Source organism: Festucalex cinctus, chromosome 17, assembly GCF_051991245.1.
Source record: "Festucalex cinctus isolate MCC-2025b chromosome 17, RoL_Fcin_1.0, whole genome shotgun sequence".
NCBI lineage: Eukaryota > Metazoa > Chordata > Actinopteri > Syngnathiformes > Syngnathidae > Festucalex > Festucalex cinctus.
Genome location: NC_135427.1, coordinates 18,733,720 through 18,753,818, shown reverse-complemented (window position 1 = coordinate 18,753,818; position 20,099 = coordinate 18,733,720). Strand labels below are relative to the sequence as shown.

Genomic DNA, 20,099 nt, shown 5'->3' with positions numbered 1-20,099 from the left:
TGAAATGCTACACACTTCTTGCACACAAACATCATGCACATTCATCATAAAAAAAATATTTAAATTAGATTTGTGGCTGAGGTGACAATTGAGACGCGAGATGTAGGTGTGGCCCTCTGTTCTCACAGCCCATCAATAGCAATCTAATAGGGGAAGGAAAGATCAATCACAACTCGCTTAGATCTCTCGAAATATACACAGTTCATGCAGTTACTCTGCAGCACACCACAGTGTAGAATATTTTTTCTGTGTGGGGACATACGGTATTTGTACACATAAATATAGCCATGACTGCAACATTGGTCAGATTTGTATTTTTTTTGGTTCATGATGGAGTCTCACTGTAAAACATAACCCTATTAGTTTTAATATTTGTTTTGAATGTACAATCAATTATATATGTTTTTAAAGGTGATAAACTTACCTGTCGAGCAAAAATGTTGCCAACCTGCTATCTGAGTTCCATCCACCTCTTAAATGGCAACTCCCTCTTTTGTTGCTTCTTTGCCCTACTGCTGTTTGCTCAACTTACTTCCAGTTGTTGACAAATGAGGGATGTACGGAAGCGTGGAAATGCCAGTGTGGAGTAAATTCGTTAGAACGTACTCGCAAATACGTTTAAACATATTTAAACGCGTTCGAACATATTTGCCAATGTGGAGTAAACATGTTTGGCTGGCGAGTACGTTCGAACGTCCTTGCGAATACGTTAGAACAGGGGTGTCCAAACTTTTTCATTTGAGGGCCACATACAGAAAATCAGAAGGACACAAGGGCCACATACAGAAAATCAGAAGGACACAAGGGCCACATAATATTATGAAGAGAAATTGTGTTTAGTCATAAAAATTGTACAAATAATTTATTTGTGCTTTTGCATATTTAGAAAAATGCTACAATACATAAACTAATTTATTTGCAATATGGCAGTAGGGTTATGATAGTTTTGGATTTTTTTATTTTAGTTTTTATTTCGTTTTGAGTTTTGTTTTTTAAATTTAGTTAGTTTTAATTAGTTTTCAGGGTGGTTATCTTAGTTTTTATTAGTTTTAGTTCTTTAATGAATGCTTAGTTATAGTTTAGTTAGGTTCAGTATTAGTTTTAGTTTTTTTTTATGTGTATTACTTGTGCGCAATATTGAAAAAACACAATGGGAGCGATGTCATCTGAAGGTGCTTTTCTATTGGCTGCTGCTAGATGACATCACTTCAGTGTGACATACTTTCAATCGTCATTATTCCGGTTTTTATCAAAATAAATCTACTAAAAATCACACTGGAAATCATCCACAAAGGCTCATGCATTAAATTAATGACCAAAGACTAAAAAAAAAGGACATGTTCACTATAATTATAGTTCGTTTTAGTTAGTTTTGTAAACATAAAATGTAGTTTCAGTTAGTTTTTGTTTTTTAAAAAGCATTTTCGTTTTTATTTTATTTCGGTAACAATGTTGTTTTTTGAATTTTAGTTTTTTCATTAGTTTTAGTGAACTAAAATAACCTTTAATGGCACCTGTTTTTCGATACCCTCTCTTCTTACTTTGCCCATCTCCAAACATTTTTGTTTTGTTTATTTTATTTGAACTGAGTCAAATGCCATTTTTAGCATATGTCACGGGCCACTGAAAAATGGACGGCGGGCTGCAAATGGCCCCCGGGTCATAGTTTGGACACCCCTGCGTTAGAACATACTAGCAGATACGTTTGAATGTATTTTAATACATTCAAACATATATGCCAATGTGGAGTAAACATTTTTGGCTGTCGAGTACGTTCGAACGTACTTGTGAACGTTAGAATGTATTTGTGAGTATGTTCAAACATATTCGTAAGTACATTTGAACGTACTCGCCAGCCAAAAATGTTTACTCCACAATGGCAGGTCCACTCTTCCGTTGGGATGTGCACCTGAATCTGATCAAAATGCTTTGGTATGATATTAAAAAGGAAGATCATGCTTTGAAATCCTTCAGTGTTGCTGAATGAAAACACTTTTGCAAAGAAGGTGGCCCAAAATTCATATCTCAGAAATGTGAAAGACTCATGGTCTTATCGTTATCGAAAACACAGGGCGAGAAGCTTTGAATATGCTTTGATAAATAAAATCACCATTTAAAATGCATTTTATTTTACGTTGGGTTATCTTTGTTCGCTATTTAAATCGGTTTAATGATCAGAAATTTAAAATAGGGAAACAATGCTAAGCTGCTAACTAATGCAAACTAACTAATGTAATTATTAACTAACTATGTAGGGAAAATCATTATTCAAAGAATGCATTTTATGTTCAACTTGGGTTATCTTTGCCTTAACGATATTAAATATTAGGAAAGGAGTTGATCATGCTAAGTCGCTAATGCTAATTAACTCATTAGCTCCCAAAAACGTGTAAATACGTCATATTTTAAATGTTTTAAGTGTCCCAAAGACATATTTATACGTTTTTTTGTTTTGTTTTTTATGCCAGAGCATAGAGATGGCTTTGATGCAGTCTCTCTACTGCAGAAAATGGTTGAGTGGCAGCAGAGTATAAGAGATCAACCAGGCCATGTTAAAACAAGCTAATTTCCCCACAGTTCTAAGCAGAATTGTGAAAAAAATTGAGACTTAGCTATGTTCTATTGCTAATTGCTGCACATCGGAAACAGATAGGAATATACTTTTTTTCCCTGATTAAAGAAGAGACTCTAGTCTCCCTTTTGGTATGTTCCATATTTTTATAGCAATAGAACATAATGTTTCGCGGGCCTTGAAAAATCAGTCAAAATCCAGGAAAACACTGAAGTGAAAATGGTTGGGAGTGAATGAGTTAACAAAGTAGGGAAAATCACCATTTCAAAACTGCATTTTATGTACAATTGGTTATTTTTGTCTGATATTTACACTTGTTTTATTATCTTAATATTAAAGTGGGGAAACTATCTTAAAAAGTAATAAGAGAAGGAAAGGTTAACTACTTTATCACCACACTGTATATTTTACCACAAAAGTCTGATAATCAACATGAAAGCGCAGAGTGACAGGAATTCATAAAACACTTTCAGTACACACACACAGATACACACCATGGTCCCTATCCATAATAGCAATTACAGCTCTGCCTTCTTTAGCCCCTATCGGTGTTCATCAACAGGCCTCCAGGCCCATCAAAGCTCTGACGCCCAATCACGCTGACATGGAACTAATTGAAAAGTAGTGCACTCCTCAAAGTAAAGATCTTCGTTAGAGAATTGCGGCTCCTTTGAAGAGCCACAATGAGATGTGTTTTGGTGATATGGTGCAAGGGCTGTTTTGTGTGAAAATGAGCTTGATGTGCGTCGGTGATGTGCGTCTATTGTTGTCATGGGTGTGCGTGAGAAGGTTTTTTTTTTTTAACCTTCTCTTGTGATTTGGCACTGTAGGTGTAACAAAAACTGCACATTTTTCCCCCATTTTATTGTTTCACCCCAAAATGTTAAAGGGATATTGATATGATAAGGGATATGTATTGATATGGAAAGCTATATGAATATAAAAATCCGTAAGAATTCTGGTCTCTCTTGCAGCATCATTAAAAGAATAAAGGCAAAAATTGTTAACAAGTCAGTTGAAATCAATTGATATTTAAAACAAGAAAATAAAAACATGGGATATTTACTTATGTTTTCATGTTTAAACTGTTTATATTTGAAAATTACAGCTCGAGCAGAAAAGTTTCTCTCTGCCTTTTTCTGACTCTGACTGCCGATTTTAGATTTTCTTTTCCCAGACATTAAATTTTAGATGCAATTTCCTCTGTCGGAGGGGCCAGTCTATGGCTATAAATCAGATGCTGCGGCTATTTGTATACATTTCCATTCCACCCGCCTATATTTTGCCCCACTTAACAGGAAAGCCTTAAAATACATATTGCATGAACCATAATGTAGTTTTTGACAGTTCCATCATAAGACCACTGCACTGCTGCAAGTCCTTGGTACAGGTTACAGTACAGTAAAAAGTATAAAATATTGAAAATAAAATGCTGCCAATTTTTTTTTTAGTCTTCAACTTTTCATTGAGTGGCCCCATTTGAACAAGAGTATTTGAGAAAGAATACTGTTGATTATTAGAATTAGATACTAGATATGAAATACCAAAGGGCCATTTACCCATCACATATGTTTGTCTTACATTAACTCTATCAGCATATCCTGTATAAGTAGTTTAGGTTTTTCATTTACCTTCTCAGAGATAAGTCAGGCGAATGTATCTTATACTGTATATACTGACAGATCTAAACTAAGACACAAATTAAAAAAAAATCATATAATTTAAGTTCTCAATTATTGCCTAAGCCTGAAGCCCGGAAGAACAACATAATTTACTCTTCATTCAGAATAAAAAAATGAAAAAAAAATACCTTGCAACATTGAAATTATAGTTGCCTTCAGAGGTTGAGGGAAAATATTTAATTATTGATATGAGATTTTTGCAAACACTTTTAAACATATTTAAAGGCACGGTCTTCCGTTTTCACTCAGGGAAATGCAGTATATAAATACAGGATTTTTACCCATGAACTCCTTCTCAATCTACACCTTTGGGCTTCTGTTAATGTGTGGTGGTGATTTTTTTTTTTACTAAACCCCCAACCCCCCCAGCCTGTATTTTGCCATTTTGTGTTTGTTTTGTCAACAGCGGGACATTTCTGACAGTTGTTTAACCCTCCGGCCAATCGCAGAGCCGCAGGGGGCAGGGGGCGTGTCGCAGACGGGGGCTGGGCGAATTTGTCGGCTGCATGACGTCACTGCCGCGGCAACTTGACAGCACACATGGATTTTTTTCACTCACTCACTCACTCACTCAAGCTAGCTTACATGAGTGAGTGAGTGAGTGAAAAATAAAATCCGTGTGTGCTGTCAAGTTGCCGCGGGAGTGACGTCATGCATGCAGCCGATAAATTCGTCTGGCCCTGTCTGCCAACAGTGAGTGACACGCCCCCCCGCCATTCCCCGCTCTGCGATTGGCTGGAGGGGTATTCAACTGTCTGTCCACAGAAACGTCTCGCTGTTCACAAAACAAACACAAAATGGCAAAATACAGGCTGGGGGAATGGGGGTTTAGGGAAAAATCACCACTGCACATTAAAAGAAGCCCAGAGGTGTAGATTGAGAAGGAGTTCATGGGTAAAAATCCTGTATTTATATAGTGCATTGTACTGAGTGAAAATGGAACACCGTGCCTTTAAATTGCAAATAGGGTTAAACATTTATTTGCAAATATTTTTACTTATATGTAAGTACATTCAAACATACTTGTAGGCTCACTAAATTCTAAAATCTGTTACATTTTTTTGTATTTGGTCTACATTATACCAATATGTTTGAAAATTACATAAATATGTCTGCTATGCAAGATTTGTGTTTGGCTTTTTTTTTTCTTTTTTTTTTTCCCCCATAATGCCATAGTGTATTGACTTGCGCATGCACATACCCGTGGCAATATAACATTTTCAGCAACTGCTTCAAATTAGTCTTATTTGCAAATATGTTTGAAAATACTTGCAAATACATTAAAATGTGCCAGTAAAAAAATGTTTACTCGACATTGGCAGTTCCACGCTTCCGTAATTTTGTCTTCCAAATGTAGTATATATCAAAAGTAAATTTACCTATTTAGATTGTATTGTATTTTGTCAGCAACTGACTTGAATCTGTGACCAGAAAAAGGTAAAATTTACTTCATCTGCCAGCCACCGCTAAAAGAAAACAAGCTGCAAAGCTTCATAATTTAAAGCTTGTCGTGTCTCGAAAACTTTTACAATGAAGTCTTTCGTTGCCCAAAGGTTAATTGAGACTGGTGTTGCTGCTCCAGCCAGGCAATTAATTTATCTTCTACACTATTATTTCACTATTGTTGCATATTTTCAGTCAGAGACAGTTGCTAAGAATATACATGAAAAATAGCTAAGAGAGACGCTCAGTGCAATGACTACTGACTGACGGTTGATCCCTGAATGTCCAAACTAATCCAAACTGTACGTGTGACACTGTTTGCTTGAGGCTGATTGTTGAAATTCCACCTCAAAGTCATGTGTTAATGTTAGTAAAGCTGTGTTTGTTTCCTCTTCATTAAAAATGCAAGCTTGGCCTTAATGATAATAGTACAAAGCAGCCGGAGAGCCACCCTTACATTATTAACACAAATAAACACCATTTGGGGCTGTGGGGAAATACACATCACTGTGATTATTATTTAACTGACACATGCTCACACACATGCATATGCATTTGTTGCAGATATCTTCAGTTTAGTTGTTATGTGTACACACACACACACAGAAAAGTTCAATAGACACTGGCTGTGCTCAATGTGGATTGTATTGCCTTTTATAGAGAACACAGCAACGCAGACAACTCTAGAGTGTAAATGCCTGCACTTCTCTTTATATTTGTTAAAGTGATGCCCAGTGCCTCGGAGCTGCTTTTAACACTTCCAGAAAGGCCATTACAATTAAAGCGGCACTGGCCAGAGCAAAGGGAAAATGGAGACCGGTGTGATGAGAGTAAAAGAGGGATGTCAGCACAACGAGTGGCAGAGATGCTTTTAGGCCTTTCTTGAGGAGTAATGTCCAATTACTGCCGTGTTTGGGGCCGCTGCCTCACACTGTCATCAGCGCGCAAAACATTAGGTTATGGCCCTCTGCAGTGGGCTGATTGTCAGCTGCCATGTATCACAATCAGCAAGCAGGTTCGCTGGACCATCCAGCAGAGTGGCGTTTCTCAATGAATATTCATTTTCATTTGCTGCTTGTAGCAGCCTGTACACCTCGCAGCAAGCATTATATTGAATACGCCATAAACACTAACTCCAGATGTATGTCCGAGTCATTGCAATCTTTTGTTTCTTGTGCCCGTTGTGTTTTATAAGACCTGAGTCTGACCAGCAGGTGGTACCAGATATTAAACTTTCCTCTTGGAAATGTTCCTAAGAATCATCTAACTTATAAAGTTATCCTAGTTTAATTTCGTTTTACAGTACATTTGATTTCCTTTTTCCGTTTTGGACAATAGATCATCCCATTGCTGATATATTTACTGAGTGTTACTATGCCGCAATGTTGTGCAGTAGATGAACATTTATTATACAACAGAACGTGTTAAAAAAAGAAAAGCAATCTAAAAAATATTTTTTTTACTTGGAATCATGTGCATATGGTGTTTAAATTATAGCCCTTGGGGCGATTTGTGGCCCACCATCCATTTTTAAGTGGCTCACAACGTATACTAAAAATGACTTCTGCTACTATTAGGGATGTAACGATATCCAAATATCAGGATGCGATATTATCACGATATAAAGTCACAATACGATAATTATCACGATATTGTGGGGAGGTTGGCAATACAAAAAAAGGTCACAATATTGTAAAAGAAATAGAGGACACACTAAAAAAAAACACAATATTGCGCTTTTGTACATTACAGCAATGCATATAAACAACCTATAATCTCTATTATCAATTAATATTGAGGCACTTACTTGTGAATAATAATAATAATTGAGTTCCTCCACATTGACTTCACAAGCATATTACGTGCCCCTTCATCTGACCATTCGTGTGGATTTTAAATATAAAAGGGCGAAAACATGCCTTGTGAAAATTAAGCTGCACTAGAACACTAGCCACCAGAGGGTGCTAGAACTGCACCTATGGACATCAACCCGACTTTTAATATCGTGACATGATGACAACAATATATTGTGGCAGTTTTAATATCGGGATATCACAATATTACCGTTATCGTTACATCCCTAGCTACTCATAAATGTTTTTTTGTTTAAATGCTGTAGAGCTTTTCAAAATATGCTAATTATTTTTTATGATAAGTCAAATAACATTTCTCGACATAACACTGTGGTGAATAAAGATTATTCATTTTTACACAAAAAAATGGTGCCCTTCACATTCTGCGCTGCTCTACAAATTGTGAATATATCTCATGAATGATTCTCATGTAAACATTTCAAAAATGGTCAAGGACAGATTGCTCCTGTTTTGTTTGTCAATGTAGAGATGGTTCAGTGCAGTAGCTGATATTTTCTGGTGGGTTTGTTGGCCTATAGGGTCTCAACCACCAAAAAAATCTTGTTAAATCCTAAACTACCTTATAGAAAGTCATTCAGGTAGTGTTAAAAAAATAAAAAAATAAAAAATAAAAAAATAAAAAATAAAAAAAAAATAATAATAATAATATACAAACAATTTGCAATTGCTTGACTGACTGCTTTTGGTGTGCCTGATTAATTAAAGTTAAAAAGAAAATGGCCCTCGCATCCTTTGATTTTTCCGTGTGGCCCTTGGAGGAAAACACTCTTGGCATAAACATCAAACTAATTTGGGACTTATAATGAGATATTTGAACTGCTATTTTTCTTAGGGTGCAATGATTGTACAAGAACAACTATTTTCAAAAAAGAATTGGTTGCACAAGATTTAAGTGACTTTAGCTTTTTGCTCATCAACACAAGGTCTACTATCCAAAAGATTTAACATATACAACACATTCATTCATGTGCCTCTTTCAATAAGTGAGATTGAAGGTGCTAAAGTGACAAAGCCAATCACTATTACCGGTAACTGCTATATTGTTATGTTCTTGGGTTGGATCCCAAAACGCAGACACAAATAAGAGTTTTAACACTTTATTCGCACAACATCAAGAGGCGTGGAACTAACTTGACTTGACCAGAAACAACAGGAAGACATCATGGATCCAGAGGCATGGAACAAGGCGAGCAGAGGAGCAGGTGGCCACATGGACAGAGGAACGGATTAATAATTCGGCACCAACACACTTCTCTTTCAGATTTATATAGACAGCGAATGGATCAGATTGGCTGTGGCCAAACATGTGGCTAACAGGGCCGACATGGATATCTCTGCTTGGCTTCTGACCAGATAAAGAGATTCTGACATCACATAGCTCCTGACTTCACATAGCTTCTTACCAGATGAAACTAGATGCCGGTTACATCAGTTCAAAACAGACACTTGACCACACAGTCATGACCCGAACATAACCCTTGCCCCAAATAATACACAGACAAAATACAGTCATGACATAAATAGCAAAGGTGTCAAATCCAGGTCCAGAAAACTTCAGCCAAATAGTGGTAGGGTTTTTACTTTCTGGACTTGGATTTGACATCTCTGCACATTAGTGTTCACAATGGATGAATTCCTCATCATAAAAATGTTGTCATTGTTAATAATCATTGGATTGATCAATATTCAGAGGAAGAAATAAAAGTCCAAGAGACCGTGAAGATGTTAGAATGAGAACTATAGATTTACACAGATGGATGGATGGAAAAAAACTTTTGGAACCATTTCTAAATAACCATTGATTCAAAGATCATCTGTTCAACCAGGTGCGTCTGTACAAAGAAACTGGCACCTTCAGACGAAAGGAAATCGTTTAGGATGGAATTATCCAGGTTCAAGTCTGCCATGAATTGAAAAATACTGGGGCACCGTTGTTAATTTGCCATGGACGGAGAGGAAGCTGACCAACAACGACAAACCCAAATTCAAACTACCGTATTTTTCGGATTATGAGTCGCAGTTTTTTTTTATAGTTTGGCCGGGGGTGCGACTTATACTCTGGTGCGACTTATGTGTGAAATTAACACATTATTATATCATTTCACATGTTATTTTCACACTAAACCGCAAGAGGGCGCTCTAGGCCTGTGTTGATAAGTTCAACATTGCCGGTAGAAGAGCATCGTCTACCTCCCGAGTTGGGGGAGTTGTTTAAAAGTGACACAGAGGATGAACATTTCATTGGATTTAGTGATTTGGAGTGAAAGTGATAGTTTGGTAAACTTGTTAGCATGTTCTTTATGCTAGAGTTATATGAATAACTTGTAGTGATGGGAACATAATTCACCCACGGAACGTTGGGACGAAGGGAGAGTTCCGGGTGGGAAGGTTTTGTTATGTGGAAAAGGGGAGTTAGCCTGTTAGCTTCTAGCTGAGTGGGGAGTTGCTGTTAAGACCTCAGAAGCTGATGTCAATAAAACGCCAGCCTTTGGCTTCGTGCTTCAACGCTCCGCGTCCGACTCCCGTCACTGCTCGCTACAAACTCTTAATATGTTACGTCGTTACTGACATTACCAGGCATGTCAGTCATGTAACGTTAGTATACCGTACGCTTATTCAGCCTGTTGTTCTCTCTTTTATTTTTATTTTAAATTGCCTTTCAAGATGACGTATGTTTTTGGTGTTGGATTTTACCAAATAAATTTCCCCCAAAAATGCGACTTATACTCCAGTGCGACTCATATATGTTTTTTCCTTCTTAATTATGCATTTTTTGGCTGGTTCGATTTATAATCCGGAGCGACGTATAATCCGAAAAATACGGTAATAATAAAAAAATAGCCCCATGTTTCTTTGAAAAGTCTTTGAGTTTGTAGAGTCATTCCACCCTTTTTCAAAAGACCCAAGTTTACATGACATTCATACCCATGTAAACTCCCAACCTCAACGGTACACACACACATGCACCCCCCCACTCAGATCTGCATGAATGAAGGCTTTTCACGTTATTGCAGTGTCTTGCTGAGGCTGCTTGACGGTCTGTTCTTACCTGTTTAATGGGGAGCTCATAAATACGAACGTGTCAAAACACCTGTACAAGTGCTGACTGCCTAATCATCAACTGTGTGAAAGGGCATGTTTGCAACCAATGCTGTTATAAAGTGATGACACGCACGCACACACACACCGAGTCATACTGTACACTGGTGGAAATGTTCAACAGCTGCTGTCACATCCCCAGGTCAGAGAACTCCACCTCATGCTTCCCCCAAAACGTGTTCTCCACCGCATTCTTCCCCGTCTGCCTCTCCTCGTGCTCTCTCACTCTCTCTGCTTTCTTTTTATGTCTCTCTCTCACTTTTTATACTCTCATTCATCATGTTGACAGCACCACAGCTACTTTTGTGAAATGGAGAAAAATGTTTAAGTCAGCTTTTCTCTGTCTCTCCCTCCCTCCCTCCTTCCCCCTTGGCCATCTACTCTAGATATATTCGGGCGCGTGTGCGTGCGTGTGCGTAGCCAGAAGACAGGAGTAATTCCTGCTCGATGGAAAGCACTTTACATATGACACCGGTGTGGGATTCTGCTGCAGATGCAGAGTTGCCAATTGCTAGTGAAATGACCCACCATTTGGTGCGATAAACTTCCGAACTCCGCTTCGCTTACTCAACTTTCACATCACGCAAATCTGAGGAAGAGGGAATATAGAAAACGGAGAAACAAAAATCTGTAGAGGCTGAAAATTAGATCATCATCATCAGCAACAACAATCATCATCATCACTAATCTACCTCTCACCTAGTAATTGGCTCCTGATACCCGTGACTCTGAACAGGATAAGCATTATAGAAAATGAATGTGAAATACATTAATAATAATAATAATAATACTAATAATAATAATAATTACAACAATAATAACAACTTGAAACGTTTATGTGACTGATACATCATGTAATTTCTTTATTATTGTAATGCCTTCATTATAGAAATGTAACGATAATGGCAATATCGTGATATCGCAATATTAAAAGTGCCACAATATAATAAGCAGCACATCTGTTAAAAAAAAAGTCAGGTTGATTTCCATTTGTGCAATTCTATTACCCTCTGTTTTTTTTTAGTTTTTTTTTAGTGCAGTTTCATTTTCACAAGGCATGTTTTGGCCCTTCTATTTTTCAAATCCACGCTATTGGTAAGATGAAGGTGCACGTGTCACGTAATATGCTTGTAAACCGAGTCAATATGTGGAGGAACTCTGTGTGCATGCATTAGCAAGTAAGTGCCTCAATATAAAGTCTTATTAGAGATTATAGCTTGATAATATTGTATTTTTTACAATATTGTGAGCTTTTTTGTATCACCAACCTCCCCACAATATCATGATAATTATATGGTGGCTTTCGTATCGTGATATTATCGTATTGTGATGTTTGGATATCGTTGCATCCCTACTTCATTATTACTATGTCAGCTGATCGTATGGTGTCCCGCACGGTTCAATTCTGGGGCCTCTCCTGTTTTCATTTTATCTGCAGCTCCCTGGCTTCCATCTTAAGAAAACAGCTCTGGTTGTTTTAAAGTGTTCTATAAATATAGAGTTGAGTTGAGTTTTTTATTAAAATTTAAAAAATAAATAAATAAAAAATTGATAGCAAGATAAAGATTAGGAGTGAACCAACTTAATAGTAGCAGAAATGCAGCCTAAACAGAGACCAAACAGCACCAAGAGATGATTATACAATTGATCAAGCAATGGGCTCACAGAGATACATACTGGCTTACAATACATAAGGTTATATGACCCTGAAGCTTTTTGAAGATGATAATAGTCTATGTTTGAGTGACCTCAATGTAATCTATAACAGGCACAAACAAATCTGTCGAAAATGTTGATAATTCTGTTGCGTTTCATTCCGCCAAAAAAGCGTGGGATCAAACTGACCCAAAGATCACAGATGCGTACAAACAGAACATCAAAAACACATCATGTTAATTTTATGTTTACCCAGTTGTCCTCATTAAATTAGGAAGTATCATTAAATATGAAACACAAAACATGACATAAAGATGCTAAGATGGTTAATATATCATTAGTTTCATTTAATATGCTTGCTTCTTCTGTCACTTTTTTTGTGGTATTTTTTAGCACACACGCAGACTCACACAAGCACATGTTGCTAGCTAGTGCTATGCTAACCTGTTGATGTTTGTAGAGTTATGACCTGAGTGTATCAACTTAAGTTTGTGTTGGATGTCTTGGATGTTGGCAGGAGCTTCCTTTTGGGCATGAACAGTCAGAATAAGAACATATGTGTTATGTTATGACTTGATAAGTAAAATGAATTTATAAAGTTATGACCGTGAGGATTGAAGTGATATCTACATAGTACACACATATGACCATCGTCTGTGATTCATGGCTGCATCTTGAAAATATTTATTTATTATTTCCATAAAAAACTTCACATCTGTAAGACCTGACTACTAGGGTTGGGCGGTATTAAGATTTTGACACCGTTTCACCGTCTCCTCATCACACCGCCGTATACGGTAATATCGTCACATTTTTCCTCTTTAGTTCTCTGGGCGCTACATTTTGTGATTTGGGTGCTCCATGGTTGCAATGGCAATTATTTTGTTTTCTTGCTTTACTTTACCACACAAACAACACAAAACCCAAAAATATATATATTAGTGACAGTCACTGGTATTAAAGGCTGAACTGTGTGAGGAAACAAAACAGGTCATTAGTTTTAAAAATAGTTATCAGTAAATAGTTATATTAACTTGAAAACAAGTACACATTTAAATTTTCTCTCAAAAATATATTTATATCATTTTATTATTATTTTTTTTAAGTAGCAGCATTTTTAAAGTGACACCGTTTGTATTTTTAGACACTGCGGGATACCTTATTACCGTATTACCGCCCAACCCTACTGACTACCCTTAGTAAGACCACTTTTCTTTAGTCCACTTGATAAAAGCTTTGTTTGGACTTTATGTTCATTAAAAATTAAAGAGAGGAAAATCTTAGTGCAAGGACAACTTTGGAAAGTGCGAGATAAGGCCTATCAGTGAAGTCCACCTTTCTACTTGTGCCACCAAAAGCCATGTGAGGCTACATTTTTATGTTAGCTGTTCACAATGGAGAGTTGTGGGATTTACTATCTGGTTTCAATGTGGCTAAAACTGCATTAAGATTTGGTATATGTTTGTCAATTGCATTTTAGTTGTGCCCCAGCATTCTGTAGGGAATCAGGACTCTGCACTGGGTTTACACATGTTCACTCTGTGCTCGCCCATATGGACAATATGCCACTACACTATACTCCTTAGTAGTGCATGTGTCAGCAGGTGGTTTCTACACAATTAAAGAACTGCTTAATAAATAATAGCCACCCTTTCTTTCTGCCCACTCCCTCAACCATAATAAATCCATTACAATGGCAGACCGTACAGTTTCTCCTGTTTTTACTCAATAATTGATGAAGACAAATTCCTGTAGGCACTAATTAGATCAACAGGAAATTAGTATTTATTGGAATACAGGCTTTCAGAAAAGGTCATATTGAATATTAGCTCAACGTCTAGTCGTCCATGCAACACTCTTTCATGGTTATGCAAAGGGTTTAATAGAAAGTCTATTGGCCAATGCAGTCAAGGGTTTTTTGTGCACTGCGAGGTGATGAGGGCGGTGGACGTAAAAGCCAAAGAAATGAGTTGGGTGATAAGTCAATTTACAGTCCTTATTGGCAACTGTTGTTCATTTAGACTACCGTATTTTCCGCAATATAAGGCGCACCTAAAAGCCTTCAATTTTTTCAAAAGCTGACCATGCGCCTTATAATCCAGCGCGCCTTACAGGACTGTCTCAGAAAATTAGAATATTGTGGTAAAGTCCATTATTTTCTGTAATGCAATTAAATAAGCATAATGCCATACATTCTGGATTCATTACTAATCAACTGAAATATTGCAAGCCTTTTATTGTTTTAATATTGCTGATTATGGCATTTTCAGCCAAATATCTTATCTCAAAAGATATATCTCAGAATATTTCCTCAGACCAAGTAAAAAAAATGCCATAATGACCCTGCACGATCGGTGACTCGCATGCGCAGAAGATCCCGCCATCTTGGATTGCTAGCTAATACTAATTTACCTCAGAGAAAATAATAAAACAGCTGTTTATTCATTTTGGGAGTGAATGAAGTTGTCAGAAAGCTGGTTTGTAATCTATTAATTAAGTTTGACTGACCTATCTGACTGTTTTGACATTCCCTTTAGCGCAGCACCATCTAATGGATGCATAACGTAACCCCAGCCTCTATTGTAGCCTTATAATTGGAAAAAGTTTGAAAATATGTCAGTCATTGAAGGTGCGCCTTATATTGAGGTGTGCCTTATAGTGCGGAAAATACGGTAGCTGAAATCTACATCACAATCAGCATAGCTTATATCAGTAGCTATGAGGATATAAATAAGATGAAATAATAGTTTCAATTGTCAGATATATCTTCATTTAAAAAAAATGAAGTGATTTATTCCATGTCACTATATTAGGTAGGTGGTATGCTGAAGTACAGTGTGCTGTTCTGTATGTGACAGTCAATGAAGTAAGAAGAAAATGGAAGAAAATGTTCATGACCATCTTTTTGCCAAAATCCACCACCACCTGCCCCTCCATATTCCGTGTCTGGATACCCACACACCCCGTATCCTTCTTGGTATCCCGGACGAGCCACCGTCTGAGGCACAATTTTATATGAACAGTTAATTTGGCAAACGGCATGATTCTGACAGAATTGCTTTTTAATGACCACTTGCAATGCTCTACTAAAAAGTCAGGTGGCAACAATGGATTTGAGAACTCTCAAACTAAATTTAGAAAGTTTTTATTTTCAACTTTCTGCGGACTCTAAAGCCATTCCTAAAGCATTTGTGACCCGATTTGTACTAAAAACAAAACTGCCACATATTTTCATGCAGCAGCGTTATTTGCGCCATAATTTATAGAGGCTGTTCAGGCACTTTCACAAACACAGTGAGTGGGAAATGCTCAGCGAAATGAATGAGGGATCTCAAAAATCCACTTAAACTGTAAGAGACCATTATCACAGCTGCACTCATTGTAATCATCAAGTGTTACATTTAATTTGCACAGAGCACACCCAGATGCGCCTTTGTCGCATTAAAAATAACCTTGACCTTTGCCCTTCAAAAATGCAGACCGAGTTTCCTGCAACTCTGTCATGCTATTCAAATGCGTTCATTTCAGTTGTTTAAATATTACACAATTAAGATATTGTAGCACTTATATCCAAAATGGTTAAATGAAGTAAAATCCATTTCAAAACTCTTTCTATGTATCTAATATCCAGGGCGCAGACCAAAATGACAATAGACAACAACCTTCCAGCATCACCCACACCCTCTCTGAAATTCATGGTGAAGCTGTTGCATTGGATGGTTTGTCCTAGTAACTCTTGTACTAAAAATGTGAGCGTTGTCATATACTGCGTGTGCAGCCCCACATTTCAAAATACCAGATCGGGATGAGACAATATTGGTGCGCGAACCGTCTTCAGATATGGCGATTGTGACATATTGTTATTCTCAATAGGCATCCACGTAGTGGAGCGATGGAGAGAAATAAAGAATTCTGAACTGAATTAAAGTCGTAACCTCGCAGCTCCTGCTTCTCAATGTGATATAGTGAACATAAAACATGATGAAGCTGTGTGATAGGACGGGAGAGGCCAATGACTGAACAAGCCTTTGATGGGCTTATTATTCTAACTTTGATTTATGGTAATTGACCTCAAAGTGGAGACGGACATAATTAATGCTGGGAGGGAGCATCTCTATCTCTCTGTCTTTCTCTATCGCTAGCTCTCTCTCTCTCTCTCCCCCCAATCAAATCAATTTTCAATTGTTGAACTACTCGTACAGATACTTGCTTCTTGAATTCGCGTTTAGCTTGTAAAATTTCACGTCATTTTCACATCAGTTCATCACCATCCAATTTTATCTCCTATTTGGAGTAGATATTACATGCATATTGTTTTGAATAAAAAATTATTATAACACTAAATCTGGATCCGTGTTAAGGTCTATAAATCATTTTTACATTGGGGTTGTGGCACATACTGTATTTATTGACATGACTCTGGTGGAGAAATTGGGGTGCAATATTGCCACTTGTCGAATACAACATCGTTTTATTTTAAACAAAATATGCTTGTACGGGGTCAGCAAAATGTGTGTGAACACCTTCAACTTTATAATATCTGCAATTTTATTCCTCACACCATATTTGACATACTTCTTCCACATTTTTCAACCAATTCTCACCATTCTAACTAGTGTTGTTCCGATACCGATACTGGTATCGGCAGAGGTGCCGATACCGCATTAAAACAGTGGTATCAGTATTCGTGACGACTCACAAGTAACATGCCGATACCATTAATTCCAACGCTAATATAGGATTTTGGATGCAGCATCTTGTGTCTTGCTGGTGCACAACATTCACTGGTATGTGACATGTTCACTGCGTGCCGATCTAAGATATGCTATTGGTCCTTGAATGCTCTGAACCAACGGCAGGACACCTTTTTCATGTTGAGGAAAAAAAACCTTAAGTATCGGTATGGTATCGGTATTGGCCGATACTGAAAAACTCAGTATCGGGAGCCAAAAAACGGTATCGGAACAACACTAATTCTAACTTCAACACAGCGTTGCCAGGTGGGAAATAAATGATTCTCATACCATAGACTCAAAATTATCGTATTTTGATGGAAAATATCGTACACCCGTCGTAATCAAAATGCACTGATTTGCGACAGTCAAATATTGTCGTTCTTGTGTGCGCTCACCGCTCACAGGTACTCAAGGCTTCATTGCGGGTTAACGTCACTGATCTGCATATATTACTGGATAGGTAGTTTGAGTCTTGCGTGATTTCCTGTTTGGGAGCGTTTCCTGGGGGCGGACACTTACCATTCAGCCAATCAATGCATGGACGTCTCTCGTTTCTCATGCTCAACAAAGCACAATTGGCTGGTATTATGTTACCTTCAGGGTTTGCAAAAAAAAACTCAGTTTCAGTTTTGCCGGCAATAATCCAAAATGGTCAAATTATCGTACATTTGCCATTTTTGGGGATTATTGATCGTACAGAGGGTCAAATACAAATACAATAATTATCGTACACTTGGCAAACACTGCTTCAACACATTCCAAAAATCCACACCGTGTTCTCGCATTTTTGTCACTCCAAAAATCCATAAATTAATTTCCAATGGCACATTCAACATTACACATTTCTATCGTTCCCATTTGAAATTGAAAACATTCATCACATGCTTTTCACCTTGGGAAGGATTTTCAACATTCCAAAAATTCATATATATCGACAGTAGGCGTCCTAAATTTTCACCCCTGAATTTGACAAATTATATGGAAGTGGATTAGGGCCAGTGAAGAGAGAGAGAGGAAAAAAAGTTTGGCAGGGTTGTCACTTTATTCTCAGAATTCCGACTTTAAAGTGAGAATAATAGTAGCACTAATGAAGTGAGAATTCTGAGAATAAAGTCAGAATTCTACCAAACCTTTTTTTTCTCTCTTCACTGACTCTAGTCCTCTTCCATAAAATTCTCAGATTCTACATCTACATGCCTCCAGTTTCCACATTTTTTGACCGATTCAAACAAAGTTGGAATAACTTTGACATGTTCAACTCATTCCAAGTCAGTGTGTCATTTACCTTCTATCCATCCATCCATTTTCCTGACCGCTTATTCCTCACAAGGGTCGCGGGGGGTGCTGGCGCCCATCTCAGCTGGCTCTGGGCAGTAGGCGGGGGACACCCTGGACTGGTTGCCAGCCAATCGCAGGGCACACAGAGACGAACAACCATCCACACTCACAAGCACACCAAAGGGACAATTCGGAGCGCCCAATCAACCTGCCATGCATGTTTTTGGAATGTGGGAGGAGACCGGAGTACCCGGAGAAGACCCACGTAGGCACGGGGAGAACATGCAAACTCCACCCAGGAAGGCCGGAGCCTGGACTCGAACCCGAGTCCTCAGAACTGGAGGCGGACGTGCTAACCAGTCATCCACCGTGCCGCCCGTGTCATTTACCTGTCATTCAATATTATTCAACAGCATTCCATATTTTAATTTAGCCTCTCAGCCTTCACATGCCATTTCTCCATAAATTGCTTTAAAAAGAATTCATTCCCTTTCCACATTTTCCGACCGATTCTCACCATTCCAACTTCACCACATTCCATCATTCATCACTCAAGACATGATTAATCCCCAAATTACAAGAGTTGCTCCAAGTTGTCGCCATTAGCTTCCAGACATGTATGTGTATCGCAAACTGCTGCTTGGGTAACTTTGGCCGAAGTGTCCAATGGGATTGCTGAGCATGCATTTTCATGTGTTCAACTCCCCATAGGCGCCCTAAAGGATGTTGTATATTGCAGGAAACCGACGACATTGGTGGCCCTCAGACAAGAAATTGTAAATGGCACGTGAAACAAAGGCCAAACTGAAGTTCGAAGCAGTGACTTGTCCAAATGGAACTCAGGTTCCCTAACCCATATTGATTATTTAACGAGTCAAGAGCCGTATCAATATGTTCATCCACTTAATCAGTATATCACCATGATGGAATGAACGAGGCATTTCACCCTCCCTCCCTTCATTTCTAAACGAATAGAGGGTATCAAATTACACCCCTCAGGTGGACGGTGTAGTGATTGAGAGGAGGGCAGAAGAAGAGGAGCGTGACAATGAGTGGCGGGGGTGACTGATGAGTTGCAGAAGGCACATACGCTTTGTTCACCTCTGTGGCCTGGATGGAGTGATTAGCAGTTGGGAATAGAGAGAGACAATGAGAGAGTCGAATGAAATGCTGGATTGGATGCTCATGATGGATGTGCTCCGCATACCACTTTATGTGTTGTTCCCACCTCTAAGGTTCAATATCAATCCATCCATCCATCTTCTTCCGCTTATCCGAGTTCGGGTCGCGGGGGCAGCAGCTTTAGGAGGGAAACCCAGACTTCCCTCTCCCCAGCCACTTCAACCAGCTCCTCCGGCGGGATCCCAAGGCGTTACCAGGCCAGCCGAGAGACGTAGTCTCTCCAGTGTGTCCTGGGTCGTCCCCGGGGCCTCCCGCCGGTGGGACATGCCCGGAACACCTCCCCAGGGAGGCGTCCAGGAGGCATCCGAACCAGATGCCGGAGCCACCTCAGCTGGCTCCTCTCAACGCGGAGGAGCAGCGGCTCGACTCTGAGTCCCTCCCGGATGACCGAGCTTCTCACCCTATCTCTAAGGGAGAGCCCGGACATCCTGCGGAGGAAACTCATTTCGGCCGCTTGTATCCGGGATCTCGTTCTTTCAGTCACGACCCACAGCTCGTGACCATAGGTGAGGGTGGGAACGTAGATCGACCGATAAATCCAGAGCTTCGCCTTTTGGCTCAGCTCTTTCTTCACCAC

At 38.6% G+C, this 20,099-nt stretch overlaps 1 protein-coding gene across 9 annotated transcripts in view; it reads left to right on the top strand.

The window, feature by feature from the left end:
- Positions 1-20,099, top strand: part of rbfox3a (RNA binding fox-1 homolog 3a) — a 509,587-nt gene that overhangs the window by 226,338 nt on the left and 263,150 nt on the right. The gene's annotated exons all lie outside the window — the stretch shown is intronic.